Source organism: Pseudophryne corroboree, chromosome 2 (assembly GCF_028390025.1).
Source record: "Pseudophryne corroboree isolate aPseCor3 chromosome 2, aPseCor3.hap2, whole genome shotgun sequence".
NCBI classification, from domain to species: Eukaryota; Metazoa; Chordata; class Amphibia; order Anura; family Myobatrachidae; genus Pseudophryne; species Pseudophryne corroboree.
In genome coordinates, this window is record NC_086445.1 from 458,615,012 (window position 1) to 458,642,204 (window position 27,193).

General features: G+C 41.2%; 1 protein-coding gene and 1 long non-coding RNA gene across 11 annotated transcripts in view; one reads left to right on the forward strand and one right to left on the reverse strand.

Moving 5' to 3' along the window:
- AUTS2 (activator of transcription and developmental regulator AUTS2) overlaps positions 1 to 27,193 on the forward strand; it is a 1,933,147-nt gene that overhangs the window by 1,521,940 nt on the left and 384,014 nt on the right. The window lies entirely within an intron of this gene.
- On the reverse strand, positions 24,294 to 26,883 carry LOC135050876 (uncharacterized). Its single transcript, XR_010241891.1, has 2 exons — positions 26,566 to 26,883; positions 24,294 to 24,390 (listed from the first exon to the last, which is right to left on the reverse strand). It is a non-coding gene; the product is annotated as an uncharacterized LOC135050876 (long non-coding RNA).

The window sequence follows — 27,193 nt, forward strand, 5'->3', positions numbered from 1 at the left end:
TATATATTCTATATGTTCTATTCTATATGTTCTATTCTATATTCTATTTCTATATGTGTGCACTTTTTAAATAACTTTATAAATAAAAATAAATAAATCATCTTTATTGGAGCTGAATCATAAGAAAACATTTCATACTATGAAGTCAACAGAGGTTATCTAAGTAAATAAAGTCCACAGAAAAGGCAATAAGGGTCACAAAACAGTTCTAAACACTTATATCAATATAGAAATTGCATCAGTATGTTTAAGTACAACAGTTGATTTCCCATTAGTTGTATTTGTTAATGTATTAGAAAGTCTTTGCAGCAAATTATTGAAGACATAAACAACTTAAATCAATTACCTTGGTACAAGCCAATCTTTCTCAAATGAATATATGGAAATCATTCCCTCGAGCAAGATTACAACAAAAACAACACCAGATGTATCAATAAAAACACCATTGTTTAATATGACTAAATATTTTCCATTGATACATCTGGAATTAATGTTAGCTTATACATTTTCGGAAAACATTTGTCACATAAAGGTCTATGTAACAATCAAAGAGCAGAGAAACTAGTCAAAAGGCAAAATCATACACGTTTTCTTTCTTCCCTATGTTCTTTTCATTTTAGTTGGGGTTTTTATTGTACTTTTTCGCTTTTTTTTTATAGTTGGGTCTGTTCCAATTTTATTTAAATAATTTGGCAACAGATGCAAAAGTTCAGAAAGTATTGATAATATTTTGGCTACAAGATATCATCTTTAATCCACAAGTGAGAAATAGTACATAAATCAGAATCACTGAGTGAGGAGGTGTCATATTAAAGTCCTTCTTACAAGTGGAATTTCAGTTATATCCTGCTGTGTGCTATTGGCCTGGCTCAGAAAAAAATAAGTTTTAAATCAAAAGGAAATGTGTTTATAAAAATAAAAGTAAAAAAGTTCAAAGAACATGACAAAATAGTAATGTAAGTCATTTCTTTTCAATTTAAGACCAGATGGAGAAGATGAACGACTGATAAAGTTAAAGTGACTTTCAGTACATCTTATATATATTTGTATTGAATATCAATAGACAAGGTGGCAGCAGAAGAAAGGGAGAACAGGCACAGTCAAAGTATACAAACATACAGTACAAAGTCTCAAAATGAAGAGGGCAAAATATGTCACTAACATTATTTACACAATATAGGGTAACAGGGAGGGGATGCGGGGAGGGTGGACGACCAAGGGGATGAGATAAAGGAGGATAGGAGTATATATGGAAAAAGAAGTACAGTAGATGATATAACATGAATATAGGTTATGCAATGGACAACCAATCAAATTAGAGGCCGCTGAAAATGATTAAATGAGACCCATGGTTCCCAAGGAATTAAAGCGTTTCGATAATACTAGTCATGATTTCCATGTGATAGGTGTTCCAAATATTAGAAGTAATGGCCTGAAGTGTGGGGTGGGGGGGCTTTCTCTAGGAGGCTGCAGTTAGACAGGTAGCTGCAGAGGTGATGTGTCTGATCAAGTTGTTCTGGTGATAGGTACAGTAGCTACTGAAACATTTAATGGAAGAGGAAACATTTAAATGTTAAAAAGACTTTTTATCATGGATCTACTGATCCTCCACAATGGCATGAGTTTTGGACACGTATGACGAATAGAGCACTCCATATGACAGCTCCTTCAGCAGGAACTTATATCATGGGCATCTATATAGCAACTTACAGTATATCGGTTCTCTTTAATTTTAATGCATATAGGGCCTAATTTAGACCTGATTGCAGCAGCAAAATCTTTCTCTAATGGGCAAAACCATGTTGCACCATAAGTAGGGCAGATATAACACGTGCAGAGTTAGATTTGGGTTGGTTATTTTGTTTCTGTGCAGGGTAAATACTGGCTGCTTTATTTTTAAACTGTACTTTTAGATTTGATTGAACACACCCCACCCAAACCTAACTCTCTCTGCACATGTTAACCCGCAAGTGTACATGGTTTTCCCCATTAGAGAAAATTTTTGCTGCTGCGGTCATGCGATCAGGTCTGAATTTGGCACTTAGATCTTGTAACTGTGTTATGTCTATTGTCCTGTCAGTCTTGTCTCCATCTAAAATTCCTCCCAAATATTCCTTCCAGGCCATCTCAGGGGGTCTTTAGATGATGAACCAGTGCAATTAAGCACATTGTAGATTGTAGATGAGGCCTTAATGCATCAAGCAATGAAAACCATGGGGAAGTGGACCAGTGGAGAAGTTGCCCATAGCAATCAATCAGCATTGACCTATCATTTTATAGAATGTACCTGACAAAGCAGCTAATAGAGATATTGTTTAAATTACTCTACTTATAGTTAAAAAAGTGCAGAAACTAATAAAAGAAAGCAGTGGGAATTTGAAATGTGGATTGAATGATTGAGAGCCAGTAGTCAGGTCATTAAGATGTTTAATGCTCTTCGCTATCAAAGTAGAGAATTTCACAAAATGGCATCCCAGATGAAAATCTGGGTTATTAAAAGAGGATAGCACCACCTGTAGATCTTTTACTAAGTTTCAGCCAGTAATGAATAAAATCTGTGCACCAACTGGGAGATCTGAAAAACAAGCACTGTTAGGGGACTTAGTTTGGTAAATACTGCTATAGACCATGTTTACTGTACTATGCAATGTATAAGGAGGTCAGTGTGTACATACATATCCGGGATGTATGGTAGGTTATTCTGCCACTCCCCCAGACTTTACCACTTGCTCCACTGCTCTGTAAAGTAGTATAATTAGGTTGTGGAATGGTGGACACATCCAGAAAAACAATATTCAGCTTAGATTGGCCTTCCTTACTGCTGCTGCACCTAAAGGGCCCTACACACTGGCAGATAACACTGCACGATATGAACATGCACGATATGCATGCAGGCCAATATGGACAAGATTTTCCATATTAGCATGCATTGCTATGGCGCCAGGTGACGGGGGGAGGGAAGGAACTTCACTTCCCCCATCACCTCCCCCCCGCCGCCGGGTTGCCCGTCTGCCGTATCGGCGATCAGTCAGCTCGGCGGCATGTCACCCAGTCTGTAAGGCCCTTAACAGCTTACTGTGATCATTGGCTTTGTATATACAGTACCTGAAGTATTATGTAATTGGTATGTGATAATTATGGTCACTTCATGGGCTAACAACGATCACTCTAAATCAAGCATTTTGAAACCCACTCTATGAATCCTATATTTGCCCCTGAATGGTTTTTCAAGGTAGCGGACTATAGACTTATTAGTGTTAGTTATAGTTGCATTTGGTCACAGGAAGTAAATAAAAACATCTTAGGGGTGCTCATCCTTATGTACAGTAACTCTCATATGGAAAAATGGTTCCACATTATCCAAAAGTTCACATAGGGGCATGGAGATGGAGGGTATTGTGGTGATTTGCCACACAATTTTCCAGTCAGAGTATACTGGATGGTAATGTTCTTGAAACCAGTACAAATGGGATCCAGAAAGGTAGCAGAGGAAAGATGTGGTCTTAGCAAAGCCCCAAAGGTGAGTCTACCGACTCCACATTGATGTCCATGTGAGCTAAAGTTGCTCTGATAAAGTTACTTTGTATAATAAAACATGCTGTATTAGGATTTGGGGTAGACTGACTACACATTGATAGACATCTACTAGCTACAGTAACTCTAACATGCAGAGACATTTCTTCCATTATGTTATCAAAATACTTGTTGACTTTGGCTTGAAATGTCTGGTAGACTCTAAACATTCCATGATTTACGTTAAACAATCAGCCAACATTACATGCATCTGCTTACTGTGTCTGCCTTACATAGAAATGTGCATGTGCTAATCAATACCAAATCCCCTGACTTTCCTGTAAGGAGTAAAACTCCTATTAATATCCCACACTCACCCTTACATAACATATTCCAATACCACTAAGATGGTTTTTCTGTTTGCTTACTCTTAGCTTACTTTAATCAGATCTATTATCATCCTAACAATATCTTCCTTAAAAGGTAGTGTACCAAAATAACAGAGTTGCTTTGCACATAAAATATATTTAAAAACCCAATGCCACATTTCTTAAATGGGATTTAATTTGACATAAAGTAGTCACAATGCCTCAGATTAACCCCCAAAAATAGACACATTGGGCCTGATTCAGAGATGGACACTAATGTATTCCCAGCTGCAATCCTGTACACAGCGGATCTGCGAAAATTTGCTAATGCTGTAGTCTGCTGTAAATGGAGATCCGGCGACCACACGTATCCAAGCAACTGCATACAAACACACAGCAGTGGTCCCAGATCCTTTGATAATCAATCATTTCAGTAATACTATGGTCACACAGAGTGGCTGCGGCACCTAGGGCCGACCTGACTCACAGATTAAACTGGAGTCAACCAGCAGAGGGTGCCGTGAGCAACAGAAATGCTGGTTGCACCGAGCTTCCCTTGACGAAAGGAAATAAGGATCCTGGCCACGCCCTCTACTGCGATCCTGGTCTACCCTGCACTGGAGGCAAACAGTATAGACTCACAGCCTTCCCCTCTCCTACATAGAGCCCATCAAACAGTAACTGAGATACCAGCTCCAAGGGATTGTGCACGTTGGACTGCTGATTACCTGCTGTGATAGGATTCCGTCCAGGATCCACCCCCCACACCATCCCTGGTTCATGGGGTCCATATAATGTTTGCAGGCTTTAAGAAATATATGGGGAGAACACTGGTAAAAATACCCTTGATGGAATGACCATCGGTTTCCTTTTCATAGATATTTCACATTGCCCTATGCAGATATTTAATATGAGAAATAAGTCCCATGGTTTCTGTAAATGCTACAGTCTCTATAAATATACATGTTAATAGAAACAGATTATCATAATTATTATTTTTATAAAACTGGAGATTTACTTAATACTAATGTTAAGACAGGTGGTGACTGTATAGATACAATTGTAAAAGCCTTTGCTCTGTGACTGGCAAGCAAACTCTCTAGGATGGAGTCTTAAGGCTTGACTAGGAGTCAGAAAGCTCCCCTGAAGCACAGGATCTGGCTCATTGCAGGGGTTCTTAGAAGATGTACACTTTCCCCACTAGGTGACAAATTATCTCATAGTTCCTGGTAGTTAGACGTATCAGCCTAGCCAGATCAACCCATTATATACCTGCACTGAGATGTCAATATAATGAATACTTATATTTTCATATGTTATGTTATTGACTTTAGATTATGCCCTCACTTTTGACTTAAACTATGTATAATATGTAACCCATTTGCTGTGTAATTGGGGGCCTACATGAAATCACCACAAACAGTTAGCAGAACTCTAGAACTTTAACTGACTAAACTTTTGGCACTGTGCTTTTAGTTGTAATTCATTTCCAAGAAAAATGCTTTCAAACATCTATTTACCACTGTATTTGTGCGAAATAAATTGCCAACAAGCCATTTCAGATTTCTATTTCAAATACATTTTGTCCAATTATTTTCTTATTTTAACATAAAGTTAAATTGACTGGTCTGCCCATCCCTGACTGGGCACAGCCAGAATTTCTTTTGATTAAGCTTTTACATTATAAATCACAGACCTTGGAGACATAATGGACGTCTGTGGGGGACTAGTAGCAATTTTTATAAGTGTAACAATGCTTGTCACTTTTCTTCTCGGTGCCTGCTGTGTGTAAACAAAACATGAAAAAACAAAACCAGTAACAGGCTGTTTCCGCCCTCTTTTCTCCCCATTATTTAAAAATTTCCATCTAAATTGAGGAAAACACACTTTTGTAATAAACTGTCATAGACAGAATCTACAGGAGGTTAGGAAATGATTGGCACATTGATTTTGTTCTACTTTAGATTAGTAAAAAAGACCAACCCTCAGACATTCCTAATGAAGCTATTTTTTTATTAGCAATGTGCCATTTGTATGACTCTTTCTATCCTGCGATTGTTATGTACATAGTTCCCAGCTTTATGTGGTCTATCTTTTAGATCTTGGGTGCATCGCTTTGAATTAGTACAGTGATGTACAATAAAAACATTTGTAAGAGCCTCACACAAAGATTTAAAACCACTATTGATATGAGTGTAGACATGTAAGTAACATATATACAGTATATATTTATGAAATAGTAACTTTTAGAATAATTTGAAAAAATATCATCAATTTTATAATCTTAAACAGTGAATATATATATATATATATATATATATATATATTAGTTCAGCATAGATCAGTGGTTCCCAAACTGTGTGCCTAGGCACACTGGTGGTGGCGGGAGGTTCTTACAGGAGTGCCTAGGGTTTGATGGTCCAGGACCAATTCAGATTACTTATGGTCAAAGTGATAGGCGACACCAGTGCTGATGGCTGTCAATCATTAGACATGTGGACAGTCTGAAGCACAACTGTGCACCACCCACCCCATAAATGAACCTAAGAATGGTAGGTGGGCATACATTTTTCCAAATTTACCAATAAAAAACGGTTATCATAGGGTCGCTGTGAACAAAAAAGCTGATACTGCCTTGATTCAAAAAAGTTTGGGAACCACTGGAATAGATACAACAATATCTGGTGTAGTTACATTAACTTCTATTACTGTTTTATTCTTGGAAGTTTACAAATAGCTTTCTTATATGTACGTGTGAGTGTGTGATCTGTAGCCCAGAATCCATTGTAACTCTGCTGTTAGTAGTATTAGATCAGCATTTCTAATTATTGCAGTGAAATACTAGTGTCATAATCAAGTGCAGACTCCCACCAGCTAAATCCACCTTGAAAAAGCTGCAAGCTGTAAGCAGCAAAACGCGTTGGTGTACAGATTGCATCACCCTTTGGACAGTGACTTTTATCCTTGACATCCTGAACCAGCCTCCACTCCTTCTAAGGAGTCAGACGTTTCTTTGGGGACCATTTTTGTTCTTCTGCATCATTTGGAGCTGATGATGCCATCAGTGCTGCACAGAATTGAGGATCTGTCAGACAATAATTAAGCTTGCATGCCCTTAAAGAACTTTTCCTCTAGCGATTACCATCAAATTCCACTGCAGACCCATTTGGACAAAATATAAGGTTCATTCAACTCATCCCCATATGGATATAATTATCAGAGGCAAAAATAGGAACGGGAACTTTCAATTGAATTTGAATATATAATTGTCACTTCTGATCACTGTAATGGTGAGATATTACATGCTATATGAAGTTGTTTGTTTTTAATTTTTATTAAATATTTTATAATTGTACTCATTCAAGTTTTATGTAGATGATTGAAACACACAAAGAGCGCTACTTTATACCTCTGTATATTTTCTCCTGAAATCTACAGTCAGCAAAAATGGCAGCTGTAACCCAAAATGTTATTAATAGGAGCAAGTTGCAACAATAGAATGCAAAATATTGAAAAACAACCCATTTTTAGGTATGTCTTCCTTTAGACTTTTCTTTCATTATATGCACTGCAAAATTAGATTATAGGACTTTCTGACATACACATGGGATGTAGTTATGTTACCGGCAGTCGGGATACCGCCGGTCAGTATACCGACTCCGGGATTCCGACCGCCACACCTCCCAACAGTCGGCATGCAGACTAACAGGGACTTTTCCCACTTGTGGGTACCCACGACACCCATAGAGTGGGAATAAAACCTGTGGCGAGAGCAGCGAGCCCGCTGTGTGGCAAGCAAAGGGCTTCATTTCTCTCCCCCCCCCATCGGGGGCAAACTGACAGCCGGTATCCCGGTGTCAGGATGCTGACTGCTGGGATCCCAACCATCAGTAATGCGTTCCCATCCCATACACATGTGTAATTAAACTATACACTGCAAAATTAGATTTTTAGACTTCCTGACATACACGTGTAATTAAACATGGAATGTTTAAATTAAATTATACACTTTATATTTTTTAAGAATTCAATTTGTTTGACTAGATAATTGTTCAGTGAATCTGGATTAAAAAACTAAAAAGATTGTGTTTCCAGGCGTTATTGAAGTCTTTTTTCCCCTCTCTCCCAGAAGCAAAGAAAGCCATCTGTGAGAACCTGTTTGAGTGTTTGTTTTCTACACTAAAATTCAAAGTGCCTTTTCCTGTTAGTAGTTTATGCCATATGTCACTTTTTTTTTTTTTTTTTAACAATACTACTATGTTAAAAATGAGGCCAGTCATCAAAAACTTGTTTTGCTTCTGGAATGTAAACAGGATTAGGAAAGAAAAATAAAAGTAATGTGTTAGTTTTGCTCTACCAAGTAATACAAAGACTGTGCTTTGGGGGGGTTTTTTTTGGAATGCTTAGTTGCTTATGGAAATGTATATATCTACAAATTTGTTTTAGTTCCAGTCTATCATTTTAAAATAACATTGTTCATATACTTAAGTAATATAATAAAGGTACAGATGCGTCCTCATACATCTAGCCTCAATACACCATGCCGCACGAGATGTCTGGCATGAGTGAGCTGCCAGATCCTGTGCATTCTGCTAGTGTCGGTCATCTTTTTGTACTAAAAATGCATCTTAGTGTGACTAATACACCTGAGGAGACTGTGCTAATTAATTTGATATATGACACTTGTATATTGTGTGTGATTGAGTCTGTATGAGGAGAACAGAACTTGTATTGGAAAAAATGCTGCGGCTGCTACATTGTAGCACTTCATATGCAGATTAAGAGACTCAGTCGCACACAGATATACAAGTGTCATAGATCAAATTTATCAGCATAGTCTTCTTGTGCATCCTAGTCTCATTGCATTGTGACTAAGATGCATTTTTGGCAAAAAAAGAAGCAAAACAAATGACAGACTAATCTAAAAGATTCTCTCACATGAACTGTCATGCCAAGAGGGGCTGTTTGGCATGACTACAGCAAAGATGAAAAAGGATATATCTGTAGTAGTCAAAACAAAAATGCAAACACCACCATAAAGCCACATATTAAGGCATTGGGACCCATGTGCACCCACTATTGATCCTACCAATGTCTAGAATTACGCAGGGGAGGTTTTGAACATCTCTTCCACCAAAAAGTTACTCAACTGTCACCTGGTTGTTGGTGAAATAGGTGCTGTTCCAGAATATTCCATAAATGCTTGATTGGGTTCATATTAATCTATCAGATGCTCATCGAACCACTGGGCAACCACACATAGTTCATAGATAGAGCATTGTCTTCTTGAAAAATACCACTGCCATCAGTAAATAAATACTGCAACATGCAGTAAAAAGTAAAGATGAACACTTAGTTCGATTAAGTAGTGATTACATTGGCCTTGCCTTCTAAGGGAATGCCTACACCCATGCCATGTGCCCAACAAGATTTTTAAACAACCAAAACCTTTAACCTTGTTGTTCTAAGGGCTATAGCATTCCATAGATTGGCACCACACTTGCACTCATACATTTATCAGAAACACTATGAAGGATGATAAATTTGCTCATGCAACAAGCTGCTTAGTGATATCCTGGTCACGGTGACCTCAGCTTAATCACTGTTCTTTGCAAAATATTAGCATATTGAGCTGTCTTGGTTACTGTAACTCCTGCTAAACGCACTCCAACATCCACTCTGACAGTGAGGTCGCCTTTCACAGCCATGCAACAGTTTAGAGTAAAACCAAAGGCACCTGAAGGGATCAGAGATTATATGGGCATATTTCCTATTAGTTATAGTGCAGTACTGTAGATTAGCATATCCTTTGACATTTCCTATTATTATGACAGTAGGTATCAAGTTGTGATATAAGATATGTGTTATTTGCCGTTTTTAGTTTTATTTTAGAATTGGGCCTGACTCAGAGGCTGACGCAAACTGCACGCAATGCTGATGTTTGTATAGTTGAGCGATTATTTGCTACTGCACATGTCTAAAATATTCTACAAAACCCTGTGGCGTATGAGGTATCCTGAGTGTATGCACTAATGCGCAATTGTGTATGAGAAAGCAAGTATAACAACTGGAGAGGCAAAGCAATGGCGTTCCTGTGTGGTGTCTGCTAGGTGGTCTAAAGGGAATGTGGGCATGTAATAGGAGTATTGTGAGTGTGCCACTGTAAGCAGGCTGCATACTCAGACACTTATCTACTTCCAGAGAGGCCATGTTCAGACGGAGACACTACACCTGCTGTTGCTCAACGTTGCTCAAAATTTAACTTGATTCAACTGAGATTCAAATTAAAATGTATGTGCTTCTAAAAAAAAAAAACTGCAACTAATGATGAGTCTGCAGCAAAAATAACAAAATGTGTACAAATCTCAGACTTGCACCATTAAAGTAGACTATACCTATGTTTTCACATTGCTAAGTATGGTTAATCAAATATCTATTATGACTTCCACTTTATTTATTCTGGTTTTTATTTACTGTTAAGAAATCGGTAATCACTAAAATATCTGGCATTGAAGAAAGGTCAATTCCAGTTACACTTTTCATCTATTTGGAAGAACACTGAGTGGAAAAGAATAGGGAGGAGCTTCAGGCAATCTTGAAAAGCATTCCATCAATTGTTTAGCCAAATCATTGTACATGCTCAGTGTACTTGCCAGATGGATAAGGTCACGAAGAACAATCAATAAAAAGAAAAAATAAATCCATTCAATTATAAGTTTCAAATAAAATCTCAGTAAATTAATGGTGTAGAGAATCAAAGGCTAGACCTTCAACACAATAATGGAAGACAGAACTAATGTGTTATAAATTGAATGCTGTAAATTACATACATGTTTTTAAATTATCTAAAGCACAGTTTCACATAAAAAAAAAAACCTGCAGTAATTATCTACTGCAGAAGCTGAACAATGGTTCCTAATTTGTGCTAGAAGCAGTAGCATAGACTGGTGTTAGGTGTAAATATATCATTACTGCAGATTACATCTACAGTAAATGCAGGATCAAATGCACTTGAATGGTTAAAATAATGGTTAATAATCTTCTTTTCAGAAGAGCTTACATTCTGGCAATGTATGTGTAAAGTGCTATTCTTTATTATTTTATTTTTCAATTATTTTTCTTGAAATTTATATTAGTGAATACATTTGTGCGGTTCGTAATACACATTGCTTTGTTGCAAAGCATGTATTTATTGATAACATTTCGGTAAAGGTATGGGCAATCCTCAAGTGAATGACTGGCCAAGATGATCAATAAATCATGCATGCAAAGAGTAACACTAATAAGGCATGTGGGTTCACATTACAGGTCATTGAGTGATTTCAATTAAAGCGGCAAATAATTAACCTATATGCAGTTTCCATATCAAATAGTTTGACAAATGTTTCCAGATCTACGTTTTCAGCAGCTGAAACAGAACCTCAATAAAACTTTTTTCAAGTACTAAAAAAACCTACAATATGTACCTGAGCCTAATTTTGTAGATGTCACTATGCAATTCATGAAGAACACATGAAATAGTTTTTTGCTGAGAATTGAAAAAGGTTTATTGTTAACATAAAGAGCTTTACATATAAGAGAAATATTCTAAACTGTTCCATGCAGTTCAGGAAAACTCACTGCCACCAGCTCTACGAACGGCCTGTCCCAGTAATTACAAGTAGCTGAAGGGGAGGATCAAGCACCACCATGTACTTTTCCAACAAGGTACTGCAATAAGAAACCAACACTGTGCAACTGCTGTTGGACTGTTCCTACTTGACAACTCCTATTGAATTATTGATGCAGAATCTACTGGTTCCGGTATGAATGGTCGACCATGTTATGGTCGACAATCATTAGGTCGACCACTATTGGTCGACATTGACATGGTCGACATGGACACATGGTCGACACGTGAAAATGGTCTACACATGAAAAGGTCGACACATGAAAAGGTCGACATGAGTTTTTTAAACTTTTTTTGGTGTCGTTTTTTGCGTAAAGTGACTGGGAACCCCAATTAGTGCACTGCGTCCCCTCGCATGGTGCCTTCGCTTCGCTCAGCACAAATTGCCGTTCCAATCGTAGTCCACGTGGATCGTAAAGTATGGAAAAGTTCCCCAAAAGAAAAAAAAGTTAAAAAATTCATGTCGACCTTTTCATGTGTCGACCTTTCATGTGTCGACCATTTTCATGTGTGGTCTGTGTCCATGTCGACCATGTCAATGTCAACCAATAGTGGTTGACCTAATGACTGTCGACCATAACATGGTCGACCATGTGAACGGATACCGAATCTACTGCCTCATACTGAAAACCACTCAGTAAGCTGAAGACGGCACCACTCTTCTCCAGCCCCATTCCATTAAGCTTTGCAGTTCTCCTGTCGGGCATTACTGATGACAGGATTCTATCCAGGCAGCCTCCTTTCTAGAGCAATGTTGTCCACATGGCTCCACAAATGCACACCACAGTCCATAAGGAATGTGTAGTACTAAGATAAAAAGCAGCTTGGAGTGACTTGGCCTATCTTAACTAGTTCCCACCTAATTTCAATACTCAGAATGCAAAGTGTGGTCTGATGCCACCTGCTTAGTTCTCACTATACAGTAGGATCAGAGTTTCTTTTATTTCAAACATACTGCAACAATTTTGGGCACAGATCACCGATAGCACATGCAGGTGTTGTAATTTGTAAACTACCATCTTCCGTCTGTGCATAATAAGACCACTTCCTAGATATCAAAACCAATCATTACTCTTTCACCTAGCAGTATTCATTTCCTATTATACTTTCAGCAGCTTATTCTTCCTTCAGTCTTGTTTCCCTTCTGCTAATCTTCACTTACCCCAAGGTCTTCTGAAGAGGGACATACAGTGCATCCGGAAAGTATTCATAGCGCTTCACTTTCTCCACATTTTGTTATGTTACAGCCTTATTCCAATATGGAATAAATTCATTTTTCCCCTCAAAATTCTACACACAATACCCCATAATGACGCGGAAAAAGTTTTTTTGAGATTTTTGTAAATTTATTAAAAATAAAAAAACTAAGAAATCACATGTACATAAGTAGTCACAGCCTTTGCTCAGTACTTTGTTGATGCACCTTTGGCAGCAATTACAGCCTCAAGTATTTTCGAATATGATGCCACAAGCTTGGCACACCTATCTTTGGGCAGTTTCACCCATTCCTCTTTGCAGGGGTATGGATCGTTGGGTCGACCCAACTAAGGTCGACAGTCATTAGGTCGACCACTATTGGTCAACATGCATTAGGTCGACAGGGTCACTAGGTCAACATGGTCATTAGGTCAACATGTACTGGGTCGACAAGTTAAAAGGTCGACATGAGTTATTTTTCTTTTTTTGTGTCGTTTTCTTCGTAAAGTGATTGGGAACCCCAATTAGTGCACCGTGTCCCCTCGCATGGCTCGCTTTGTTCGCCATGCTTCGGGCAAGGTGCCCCGCTTTGCTACCGCTGCGCTCGGTACAGGTTACCGTTCCCAATTGTAGTCCACGTGGATCGTAAAGTATGAAAAAGTCCACAATTTGAAAAAAATGTGAAAAACTCATGACAAACTTTTGACCTATCGACCTAGTACATGTCGACCTGGTAACCCTGTCGACCTAATGCATGTCGACCTAAGTGGTGTTGACCTAATGACTGTATTCCCTTTGTAGCACCTCTCAAGTTCCATAAGATTGGATTGGAAGCGTCGGTGCACAGCCGTTTTCAGATCTCTCCAGAGATGTTTAATCGGATTCAAGTCTGGGCTCTGGCTGGGCCACTCAAGGACATTAAGAGAGTTGTCCTGAAGCCACTCCATTGATATCTTTGCTGTGCGCTTAGGGTCGTTGTCCTGCTGAAAGATTAACCATAGCCCCAGTCTGAGGTCAAGAGCGCTATGGAGCAGGTTTTCATTCAGGATGTCTCTGTACATTGCTGCATTCATCTCTCATCTATCCTGACTAGTCTCCCAGTTCCTGCCGCTGAAAAACATCCCCACAGCATGATGTTGCCACCACCATGCTTCACTGTAGGGATGGTATTGGCCTGGTGATGAGCGGTGCCTGGTTCCCTCCAAACATGACGCCTGGTATTCACGCTAAAAAGTTCAATCTTTGTCTCATCAGACCATAGAATTTTGTTTCTCATGGTCTGAGAGTCCTTCAGGTGCATTTTGGCAAACTCCAGGTGGGCTGCCATGTGCTTTTTACTAAGGAGTGTCTTCCATCTGGCCACTCTACCATAGAGGCCTGATTGGTGGATTGCTGCAGAGAGGGTTGACCTTCTGGAAGGTTCTCCTCTCTCCACAGAGGAATGTTGTAGCTCTGACAGAGTGAACATCAGGTTCTTGGCCACCTCCCTGACTAGGGCACTTCTCCCCTGATCGCTCAGTTTAGACGGCTGGCAAGCTCTAGGAAGAGTCCTGGTGGTTCCGTACTTCTTCCATTTACAGATGATAGAGGCCAATGTGCTCATTGGGTCCTTCAAAGCAGCAGATATTTTTCTGTATCCTACCCCAGATTTGTGCCTTGAGACAATCCTGTCTCGGAGGTCTACAGACAATTCCTTTGACTTCATGCTTGGTTTATGCTCAGACATGCACTGTCAAATGTGGGACCTTATATAGACAGGTGTGTGCCTTTCCAAATCATGTCCAATCAACTGAATTTATCACAGGTGGACTCCAATTAAGCTGTAGGAACATCTTAAGGATGATCAGTGGAAACAGGATGCACCTGAGCTAAATTTTAAGCTTCGTGGCAAAGGCTGTGAACACTTATGTACATGTGATTTCTTATTTTTTTATAAATTTGCAAAAAAATAAAAAATTCACGTTGTCATTATGGGATATTGGGGGTCATTCCGAGTTGTTCGCTCGTTGCCGATTTTCGCAACGGAGCGATTAAGGCAAAAATGCACATGCGCATGGTACGCAGTGCGCATGCGCTAAGTATTTTAGCACAGAACTTAGTAGATTTACTCACGTCCGAACGAAGAATTTTCATCGTTGAAGTGATCGGAGTGTGATTGACAGGAAGTGGGTGTTTCTGGGCGGAAACTGACCGTTTTCTAGGAGTGTGCAGAAAAACGCAGGCGTGCCAGGATAAAACGCGGGAGTGTCTGGAGAAACAGGGGAGTGGCTGGCTGAACGCAGGGTGTGTTTGTGACGTCAAACCAGGAACGAAACGGGCTGAGCTGATCGCAGTGTAGGAGTAAGTCTCGAGCTACTCAGAAACTGCTAAGAATTTTCTATTCGCAATTCTGCCAAACTTTCGTTCGCTATTCTGCTAAGCAAAGATACACTCCCAGAGTGCAGCGGCCTAGCGTGTGCAATGCTGCTAAAATCTGCTAGCGAGTGATCAACTCGGAATGAGGGCCCTTGTATGTAGAATTTTGAGGGGAAAAATTAATTAATTCCATTTTGGCATAAGGCTGTATCATAACAAAATGTGGAAAAAGGGAAGCGCTGTGAATACTTTCCGGATGCACTGTATGTTAAAAGTGATAGTAAGAATGTCATGCCCACAGCAACCAATCACATTTTTTTCATACATCAGTGCAGTTTAGAGAATTAACAAAAGCATGAATTATTATGGGTTATACCACCTTCATATTTTCTGTCAGTTATCCTACATAAACACCACAGAGATCAATGCTGCCAAGAAAGACAACATTTTATATATAGAAAGCAAAAGAAGCACTGCCAAAAGCCTATTTTCAGAGCTTGAAAGCTAATCTGATCATATTGAGAGATATTTTTAATCCCCAAAATTGTGTGTCAGAAAAAGAATGAAGTGATCTGTTTTAACGTGTATTTTGTGTGGTGAGACATGCGGTGGTGCATAACAAGCCGTCTAGTGTTTTTACTGACATATCATTCGTGGCCAAGAAAAAATCTCAGACAGGAATAAGTCTTTGTTTATGTTGGCATTTTGTGAATATACCACTGGCCAATGCCCCCATCAATAACAACTGAATTACACTATTTTACTAGAAATATTTACACCTCCAGAGTGGTAGAACATGTTGTAATTCTGATGGCATCGCTTGGCTGCTTGTTACTGAGCACATGCTTTGCAGATTAGCCTGTTTGTATAGCCAATTGAACATGTGCTCCATTAAATATTTAAGCATCCTGTTTTAAAGGATGGAACAGAAGACATCAGCTGCCACTATGCAGCAGACAAGTGAGGCCCCCAGAGCCCATTACCATAGGTTACAGAAAATGTTAATCAGTGCCAGTGCAGTTAAATAATGCAGTTTGTGCAGATGGCAACTACAACATCTACTCACAGATGTGCCTTTCAGTCCCTGAGGTAAGCTATATCACAGGACTTGTCACAAACAGTCAAACCTGACGTTGTCTGCACGTATTACCCCTGACTGTATGCCACACAGCAGCCAGTAGTAAAATGGAAAGTGGGCAGCAATACAAAACAAAATACAAAATACTCATAGTCTTAACAAGCACTGCTACTTCATTAAATTGAATAATTGAAGTTAATGCAACTTATCTGGCTCATTTTCACTTTAATTAATGCTATTTCAGTTTCTGAAATTATGATTATTGATTACCAAATCTTTATTAATCTGAGCACTTTATATAATTAAGTATTTTAATATAAGGAATTTATTAGCATTGACGTAAAGGTGACAATATTAACAAACGAGTAGTACACAACCTAGGGCATTACAAAATTGGTAAAATGCAAGCTTGCTGCACAACTTTCCATGATTTTATGTATTTATTCTTTTTTAATTTCTCTATCTCTTTGAATGATTATATTTTATTACTAGTATTTGGCAGCAGCTTTATTCATGTAGATGTCTGTTATTGGTCAGCTGAACTAATTTTACAAAGACAGTATTGCCATCTAATAGTGTGATGTATATTTTAAATTGTACACATTAATCACAAAATGTCATTGCAAACAAGGGGCCTAACTCAGAACCGATCACAGCAGCGGCAGCAATCACAGCCTGATGCCCTGTGTCTAGTGCGAATGCATCTCACTGCTGCAATAGCCTCTCCCTGATTGACAGGCAGAGGCGGTCATGGGGCATGCCAATGGCTTTAGAACGCCGTTGGTGGGGAATGGTATGGACAGCGCAGGCATGTCCAGACCGTTACGGTGGAGGGTCGTGGCAGCTGCGTGAGGGGGAAGAGGCCCTGACATGTGGGGTGGACTAGCCCTGTGCTGGGCGTCCCCCCGCATGTCAGAGAACTGATCATAGATGTGCTATTTTTAGCACATCTACGATAAGGTCTGAATCGCCTCCCATATTTGCACGATTCCTTCAGGGATTAACACAAAAGGATGCTTGTGGCTACTAACTTGTTAGCAAGCCATGTTAAGCTGCCCATGGGAGACGCAGCTGGTCCTTACGCCTGAAGCCCGCATTGTTTGCCCCTGTGACATGTTGATTGTCATTGAGATTCAGGTGCTTAGAGGAAACTACAGGCACTTGAATTGAAAGGAAAATTGTTGGGGATAAGGGGTATATGTGATAAAAACACAGTCTCACCTTTGCCACATCCCGTTAATCCTCTGCAGAGCAGTCACTTTAAGTTGGGTTCATTTCCAAAACTCGGGCGGAGTCAAGTTCTGCAGATGTATGATCAAAACACCAACTTTCAGTGCATCAGGTGTCAGCATCTGGTTTTTCCTTTATTGCTCCTCTCTCTGATGTCACATCGAAGTCATACATACATCGCTCAGTTTCTTTCTATGACACTAAGCTATACAATAGTGAAAACACAATCCAAATTCATCCAGTAGTTTTTGCGTGATGTACAGGCAGACAAAAATTCAGAAACTTTTTTTTTTTTTGCCCCCATAGCTCATAAACAGTCCTCAGAAGTATATTTCTCAAAAAATTGCTATGAACAGAAACAACCCTTACAGTTTTATTATTTCTATAGCAGTGACGTGCGGTGAGGTGAGCCTGAGCCTTTCCTATCATACTCCAGTATATGACAAACTTTTGACTATATAAAGTATATGACAATACAGAAAATATTATAAATATCTACTTTGTATTATTGTAATCATTTTTATAGTCAAAACTCTGGAGTAAAAAGTCTATGGCAGGTGAGGCAGTGCCTCCCCTGATTACCTTTTCTGCACATCTCTGATCAAATTTCACCAAATTTCCAGCAGTATACACTGCTGCACCTGTGTATAATGCCCACATGAACCTTTGGACCAATATAGTTTGTGTAAATCTGACTTTGGTACTAACCAGTGCCTCCTGAGCCATTTACCTCAGTGCATGTCCATGATGTATAGATGTGTAGATAGGGTGTAATTGAGACCTGATCACAGCAGCAAATTTGTTAGCAGTTGGGCAAAACCATGGGGGTCATTCCGACCCGATCGCACGCTGTGCTTCTTCGCAGCATTGCGATCGGGTCAGAACTGCACAAGCGCTGCGGCTGCATAGTGCAGGCGCATCATTGCCCGGTGACAGATGCCTCCAGTGAAGAAAGCGGTTGCAGCGGCGACCACAAGAAGATTGACAGAAGGCAGGTGGATCCGGGCGTCCACTGACCGTTTTCGGTGCGTGGAGATCCGAACGCAGGCATGTCGAGGCGTTTGGAGGGCAGATGTCTGACATCAATTACTGGACCTGTCACGCTGAAGTGATTGCACAAGGTAAGTACGTCTAGCCCTAGTCTACTTTTGCACAAACTTTATTTGCATAGCACGGCTGCGCAAGCGATCGCAGCCTGTTTGTAAATAGACCTCTTAGGACCTAATTCAGTTTGGAACGCAAATCACGATCCACCTGGAATTTCTGTGTTTGCCTGGTGGACGTATGCGCAGCGCCTGTCCTGTGCATGCGCCCGGGGCTGGAGGGAGGCGGCAATGCTCCATTTCCAAGGCGGAGACTGAGCATTGCGGGGGCGGCGGCAGGGAAATGTAGTATGGTGGCGCAAACGGGGAGCGTGGCGTGATCGGCGTGGCTTCATGATGTCACACGCAGCAGCTCCGATCAAAAAGATGGCCATCGCAGCCAGCAGGAGACTTCCCTAATTTCTGCGACCAAGCACTATTTGTGGCGCGATCGCAATTACTGTGGGTCGCAGATTAGGGGAAAGGCGGTCAGCATGCTGGGCGGCCTTGTTCTGCGATGGGCGGGCCCCAGCATGCGAGGCAAAGGATTGCAAATTCTGCTAAAAAGCAGAATTTGCAATGCTTACTGAATTGGGTTCTTAGTAACTAAGAAACACAACTGGAAACATTTTAGGTCTAGTGATCTGCATAGAGTATCCTGCAGCAGTAATGCTGTCGTCTTCGCTCTGCATTTATGGTACTGCCTTAGCAAAAGCTGTCTTTCACTGTCAGATACAATAAGTAGAGTTGGTCAGCTTAAATTCCCTTGTTGACCAGAGTTATGTTTTGTGAACTGCATGTGCCTGAGGCCTCTCATGCATCATTTAAACTGCTTTGTACATGTCAATAGGTGGAAAAGCAAAAGATCCCTCGTAGACTTAGTGAAATCCTCAAAGATATATGTGCCATGTACTAGCTGTGCTGCAGTTTCAAGGATGTTGTACTTTTTACACCTGCTTAGCTAAAGCCGAAGGTGTTGCCAGGAGCGAAAATCCCTGGGAGTTTCAGAAATCTGCCCTTCTACACAAACCAATTCTTTGCTAAGGTTTTTACATATCACGCCGCTCATGCTGTATTTATAAGTCAGAGGATGGCTGTATCCTAATTGTGCTACTGTATTTTTTCCCACATTTTGAGATTTATTTTTAAAAGACTTTTTCCACTCTGAGGCATATTTATCAGTGCCTGCATAAATCCATCTGTAGCATTTCAGCAATAAGAAATATATAATATATACAAAGATACATGCATGAGCAAAGGCTTTGATAGGAGCCTGTCACTGTGAAGTGTAAAATGTAAAGTGAACGCTTATGTGATCACTTTCCTTCTCAGGCCGGAATTCTCATTGCAACTGGGAAGGTGCACCCGCCAATCTGCCATTACCAGAGAGGGATCAAAAGGCCCATGATCCCTCTTGTAATAAAGGACCTCATTCAGGTTTGTTAGCAATTGGACAAAACCATGGGGGTGATTCAGAGTTGATCATACCTGTGCTAAATTTAGCGCAGCTACGATCAGTCACACTGACATGCGGGGGGACGCCCAGCATAGGGCTAGCCCGCCCCGCATGTCAGTCCCTGCCCCGTCGCAGAAGTGCAAAAGCATCGCACAGCGGCAATGCTTTTGTACTTCAGGAGTAGCTCCCAGCCAGCGCAGCTCCTTCGCGCTGGCCGAGAGCTACTCGTCACTGCCCGGGTTGCAGTGGCTGCATGTGACGTCACGCAGCCGACGTGCCCCCCCCCCAACGGTCCGGCCACGCCTGCGCTGGCCGCACCGCACCCCTTAAATGGCGGCTTCACACCACCGTCCCGCTCCCTCCTACCCAGCGACCGCCTCTGCCTGTCAATCAGGCAGAGATGATCGCTAGCTAAAGACAGCCGTTGGCTGTCTGGTATGCGCTGGTGCGCTACAGCACCGCCGCATGCGCAGTTCAGGCCTGATCGCTGTTGTGCGAACACGCACAGCACCGATCAGGTCTGAATTAGCCCCCATGTTGCACGGCAGGTGGGACAGATGTGACATTTGCAGAGAGAGTTAGATTTTGGTGGGTTATTTTGTTTCTGTGCAGAGCAAATACTGGCAGCTATATTTTTACACTGCAATTAAGATTTCAGTTTGAACACATCCCACCCAAATCTTTTTCTGCACATGTTACATCTGCCCCAGCTGCAGTGCAACATTGTTTTGCCCAATTACTAACAAACCAAAAGAAGGTGGTAGTTGTCTGTAGGCAAGCTCCAAAAATCGTAGATTTTATGGGCCAGATGTACTCAGTTTTGAAGAGTGAGACATTTCACAATGATAAAGTACCAACCAATCAGCTCTTAACTGTCATTTTTTAAACCCAGACTGTAACATGGCATTTAGAAGCTGATTGGCTGGTACTTCACCGTGAAATGTATCACTTTTCATGGCTTAGTAGTTAGTACATCTACCCCTATGAGCTTGATGAATTTAGCCAGATTGCTGTCCGCATAGACGTCTATGTCTTCTGCATTTAGGATTGGAAATAGGAGATATCAGCAATATCGCTGATACCTGCTGCAGTACCGATGGGGAAATTAAATTAATGTGACTTATCAGCAAAAAGTGTGTCATAAATAGGCTCCACCTTGTTATATTGCTCTTAACCCCCCCCCCCCACACACACACACACACACAAACACACACACACACACACACACATCATACTTACCTTCTTCTCTCATCTCCTCTGCGTGAGAGCCTGAAGAGCGTATGCTGCTTGGCACTGTGGGGAACAGGGCCAGGTTGTCACATCACTAGGCCCCACCCCCATAATGATTTGTGGGTCGAATTTGCATGTTTTAAGCCAATCCCTCCATTCGGCACTGGGATTCCTCTGTTGATCTCCTTTACCTGCCGGCTTCACTAGGAAGCAGGTGGGATGCAGGAGATGCGCCCATCCTTCATGGGTGCAGGGGACTGCCTGAAAAATTGGGAGTCTCCCACAACTTACTCGATACAATACTTGTTATAATACAATGTTTCTTAACCCCCCAACAGTTCAAATTTTCCAGAACTACTGCTATGATATAATTCTGTATTAAACATGGGACTGTATTAATCAATCCTATTTAATCATATATAAGGTGTGTACACACGGTGAGATCCTTGCTATGCCCGATTTCACTTGCGATTTCCCTTGAACTCCCCGGAGCCCAGCACCACCGATTTTGACTAACTTTTCTTGAGATATAGACTATGGCCCTCATTCCGAGTTGTTCGCTCGTTCTTTTTCATTGCATCGCAGCGATTTTCCGCAAACTGCGCATGCGCAATGTTTGCACTGCGACTGCGCCAAGTAAATTTGCTAAGAAGTTTGGTATTTTACTCACGGCATTACGAGGTTTTTTCTTCGTTCTGGTGATCATTGTGTGATTGACAGGAAGTGGGTGTTTCTGGGCGGAAACTGACCGTTTTATGGTAGTGTGTGAAAAAACGCTACCGTTTCTGGGAAAAACGCGGGAGTGTCTGGAGAAACGGGGGAGTGTCTGGGCGAACGCTGGGTGTGTTTGTGACGTCAAACCAGGAACGAAACTGACGGAACTGATCGCAGTGGCAGAGTAAGTGTCGAGCTACTCAGAAACTGCTTAGAAATTTCTATTCGCAATTGTGAGAATCTTTCGTTCGCAATTTTGCTAAGCTAAGATTCACTCCCAGTAGGCGGCGGCTTAGCGTGTGCAATGCTGCTAAAAGCAGCTTGCGAGCGAACAACTCGGAATGAGGGCCTATGTGTTCTTACAATTTTTGGCTTATGTGAGATTTTGGCTTATGTGAGATGTCATTGACATGTGAGATGAACTAGATAGTACACCGATCTAGCAAGGATTGACTTGCCTGCACAGTCTATCTTTTCTTGCAATGCCGACCTGGCGGGGCCGCGCATCGGGATCGAATCGGGATCGCAAGGTGACTTTCACCTTTCAATCTGCACTAACTTTTCTTGCGATTTTGACTATATCGTCAAAATCGAAAGAAAATATCTCACCTTCTGTACACACCCTAATACTTAGTAATATTCACTTAAATAGAGTTTCCTTTTGTCAAAAGTACAACTCTTTTACTAGATAGAGAATAAATTGGTAAATGTTGCACTGATGTCAAGTCTAATATTTTCCAATGAAAATATCCATATTTCATCCATCTTTAACAGCTGGAGAAAGACTGACAGGGTTTAGGAATGCAATGTGATTTGTTTCAACTATTAGACATGGCTTGCTGCAAAGACTGTGACAACAAAAGCCAGAAAGAATGTACAGTTGGTGATAGTTCAAGGATAAAGATTAGAATTGTGGAAGGCTTCACTCAGAGAGCAAAGCAAAGTCCTAAAGAAAACAACATCTGTAGAGAAAGCTGAATGAATGCCTAGATTGTTCAGAACCTTGTTGGCTATTCATCTGCTATGATTTAAGATTCAAAGTTAAGTCTTATTATTATCTGTCAAACATTGTAGATAACCCTGTTGTAATGTAAGTAGGAGGTGTAGTATTATTATTATTATTATTATTATTATTATTATTATTGCACTTTACCTTTACTTGATGGAAAGTTGCAGCAAGCCTGATTTCTTTCAGCCATATATAGTCTAAACAATAGCACAAAGACATACAGTATGTACGTGTACATTCGTTTTTCAAAAATACAAATTAAATTAGAACCTTTAAATTACATCTACTAATCTGTTAGGCCCAAATGACTTGCAAGTATTGAGATTAAAAGCAACTTTTGTATGCTGTTAATACTTTTTTTAAATTACATTTTTGTTGTATCCTGATGATGTTTTTTCATAGAATTTAATCCAAATAACCAGCATCTTCAAGGACAATTTTGGTAAAAAAATTAAATTTTAGAAAGAAATGTGTTCTGAGTTCCAAAACTTGTTAACGCTTATCAAGACTTTAGTCCAACTGAGTGATGGTTTAGGGACTGTTCTTGAGTCAGGGCCATGGTGTGCATTTGCTGGACACTGCAGCCTGATTGACAGGCTGCTGCCATCTGAGGGAGGAGACAGGGGCCGAGACCAGTGTTTGCATCTTCCAAAGCAGATTTACTGGACTTGGCCTTGGAGATGTGGCGGCCATTCTGAGTAATCTTAGGGTTACTCAGATGGCCAAAGCTGCGACCAATGGTTGCAATGGTGATCCAGGGCTGCATCTTTTTTGAGTGTGTGTAGAATTAGAACAGAACATAAAAAGATCATAATTTGCAATATGCCCTGATAAACCCATAATCTCTACAGTTTGTTAACACTCAAATTATATATAACTAAATCTATTAAAGTAACCATAAGGCATGGTGTTAATACAGTACCTAATACATGTGGGGCACAGAATCTATAACGCAATAAGTCAAGTTTATTATGTGAAAATGATGTGTTCTCAGTGGTAGCATAGTTTGAGTTACCCATTAAGGATTTGGTACTACAAAATAGACACTGCCTGTGTCCTGTGTTTTCACAAATGAAAGGTAGAAAAGCTACTTAGAATAGTGACAAAATATTTACTAATAAGTAAATCATACAAGGAAGGAATAATTTAAAACACAGAACCAGGGGCGGATCCAGAAAAAAATGAAAGGGGGGGCACCATGACAGGGGAAGAGGAGAATGTCTGTGGTATCAGTTGTATTTGCACGCACCTTCAGCGCGCGTGCTCACAGAAAAGGGGGGTGGACTCACTAGAAGGGGCATGGCCGCGCAAGATATGCAATCCCGATTAACCCCACCTCTCGTTATAGTCACACTGGGAGGTACACACAAAAAACAAGGCCATTCCACTTACCTTCTTGCCATGCAGTGGGTCTTTTGTCTTCTAGTCGATGACCAATCCTTTCCGGATGACTGTTCCAAGTAATGGGGGCCTGGCTCCTCTCCACAGCCTGTGCATTATAGTCAGTTGTAAAAATAAAATGGAGACAGCATAGTTAAAAAGAAATGTCCAGCTCACAGCACTCCCCCTTCAATAACCTCCCCTTCAATAACCACAATACCCCCTACCCCACCAGTCCCTTCAATGTCCACACCATAGCACTCTCACAGCCCCTTCGATGTCATCAGTACAGTCATACTCTCCCAACCACAGCGCCTTCAGTGTCAACTCCACAGCACTCTCCCTCCCTGCAGCACCTTCCGAGGTCAAACACAGGTTTTTTTTAAGGGGGTTTCCATATAAGTACTGTATGTATAAATGTTATATATTAAAATATATATATACACACACACACACACACACACACACACACACACACACACGCAGTACATATATATATATATATATATATATATATATATAATCCTCAAACTGCTGCCACTCTCCAATAATTCAATCTGCTCCAGTACTCGAACATATAACATGTAAATGCCATCCAGGAACCGCACTCAGAGACAAATAATAGCCAAATATACGGTACTTCAAGCTGGCTATTATTTGTCTCCAAGTGCCGTTCCTGGATGGGATATCTATCTATCTATCTATCTATCTATCTCTCTCATATATATATATATATATATACATACACACACACACACACACTTAGTGTTCACTCTAGGATTTTTTTAGGGCAGGGTGCTGACCTTGGGGAGGGCACATTTTTGATTCGGGAGGGCACATTTTAATTTAAAAGGGCAAAATGATGTACATATTGTAATATGTATGCAGGTGTCTTAAACTGGCAGCACATTGTATCTTATGAACTATCCTGGGACACCTTCGCTTCAATCTGACAGCAAATTAAATGTAAATGTGCCGTCAGATTGAAGCGAAGGTGTCCCAGAATGGTTTATATAGCATTCATGTGCTGAAAGTTTATTTCTGAAGTGTCTCAATAGGGTTTATATAGTTTATTAAACTATATAAATCCTATTGAGACACTTCAGAATTAAACTGGCAGCACATGTTGCTATATAAACCCTATTGAGACACTTCAGAAAAAACTGGCAGCACATATTGCTATATAAACCCTATTGAGACACTTTAAGAAATAAACTGGCAGCGCATGTTGCTATATAAACCCTAGTGAGACACTTCAGATAAAACTGGCAGCACATATTGCTATATAAACCCTATTGAGACACTTTAAGAATTAAACTGGCAGCACGTGTTGCTATATAAACCTGATTGAGACACTTCGGAATTAAACTGGCAGCACGTAACAAGCCTGAGGCAGCGGAAGGGAGGCGTGGCAGCACGGCGGGAGCAGCGGCAGCGTAGCGGGGAGGAGTGACAGCGCTGCGAGAGGAGTGGCAGTGCGGCGGCAGGAGTTTCAGTGCGGCCCGGTGCGGCAGACCTTTAGTAATCAGCAGGGTGGCAGGGCGTGCACAAATGGGCAGGACGCATTCTGACACTCAGAAAAGGGGCAGAGCGCAGGGCCCCGCGAAAGGCTAGAGTGAACACTATACACTCACATATATTGAGACCACCCACATGCATTTACAATGTGTTGTATAGGTAAAGGCATATTTCCAACGTGGTACACCCCCCCCCCCAACACAAACACTCATTCAAACAGCAAACTACCCCCTCCCATGCACTCACTAGGTCTGCTCTTACCCCCACACAAACACTTGTACTGAAAACTGACTCCCCCACCACTCAGACACACACTAACTGCAGACTGTCACTTCCCCCAGACCCACACTCTAACTACAGACTGCCACTACCCTACCTACCACCCCCCCCCCCCACACACACACACACAGAAGACACACACTAACTGCAGACTGTCACTTCCCCCAGACCCACACTCTAACTATATACACACACACACACACACACACACACACACACACACACACACACACAAGACACACACTAACTGCAGACTGTCACTTCTAGTTCCCCCAGACCCACACTCTAACTACAGACAGACTGCCACTACCCTACCTACCACCACCACCACCCCACCCCCCACCCCCCACACACACACACACACACACACACAGAAGACACACACTAACTACAGACTGTCACGTTTTTCAGTCAGACCTACTTCCTGCCCTACCAAAAGCTTCACACTCTCTCACTAGACTGACTTGCATTAGATCTGATGACTCACCACAGTCACTGCTCCACACATCACCGACTGTGGCTATGAGAGGCTCCTCCAGACTGCCACTGTAGTGTAGGGGCAGAGAAGACAGGATGCTCCGCAGTACAGTAGCAGGGGAGCAGGTCGTTGCTGCACTAGGATGAGCGCAACAGCTCCCCCTCAGTCACCTCCTGTTATTACACTGAATAGAGAGCTCTAGATCTGCTGTTTAGTGCCGCGGCTCGGCTCTAATATTACTGATGGAGAAAGCAGCGTGTTGTTGCTGCTGCTCACCTTTGGGAGAAAAAAAAGTGCTAGAAATGACAGGGGGGGCACGGGCCTGTGTGCCCCTCCCCTGGATCCGCCACTGCACAGAACGTAACATCCTAAAAGTAAAGAACCAAAAAAAAAACCAACTGTTTATGTCCTCCCCCAAGTTCACAAAATAAAACCTGCTCACCCGGAATTCCCATTGGGTGCCTTACTGAGTGAGCAAGTAAAATGGCAGACCAACATATTCACCAATATATGACAGAATTACCATCGCATGTAAGCAGAGGCATCAGAAGGTTTATAGGCTGGGGGGGCAAGATATCATTTTAGTGCCCCTAAATCACTAAAGGTCATCCCCACAGGGGTAGCTACAGTAACCGGC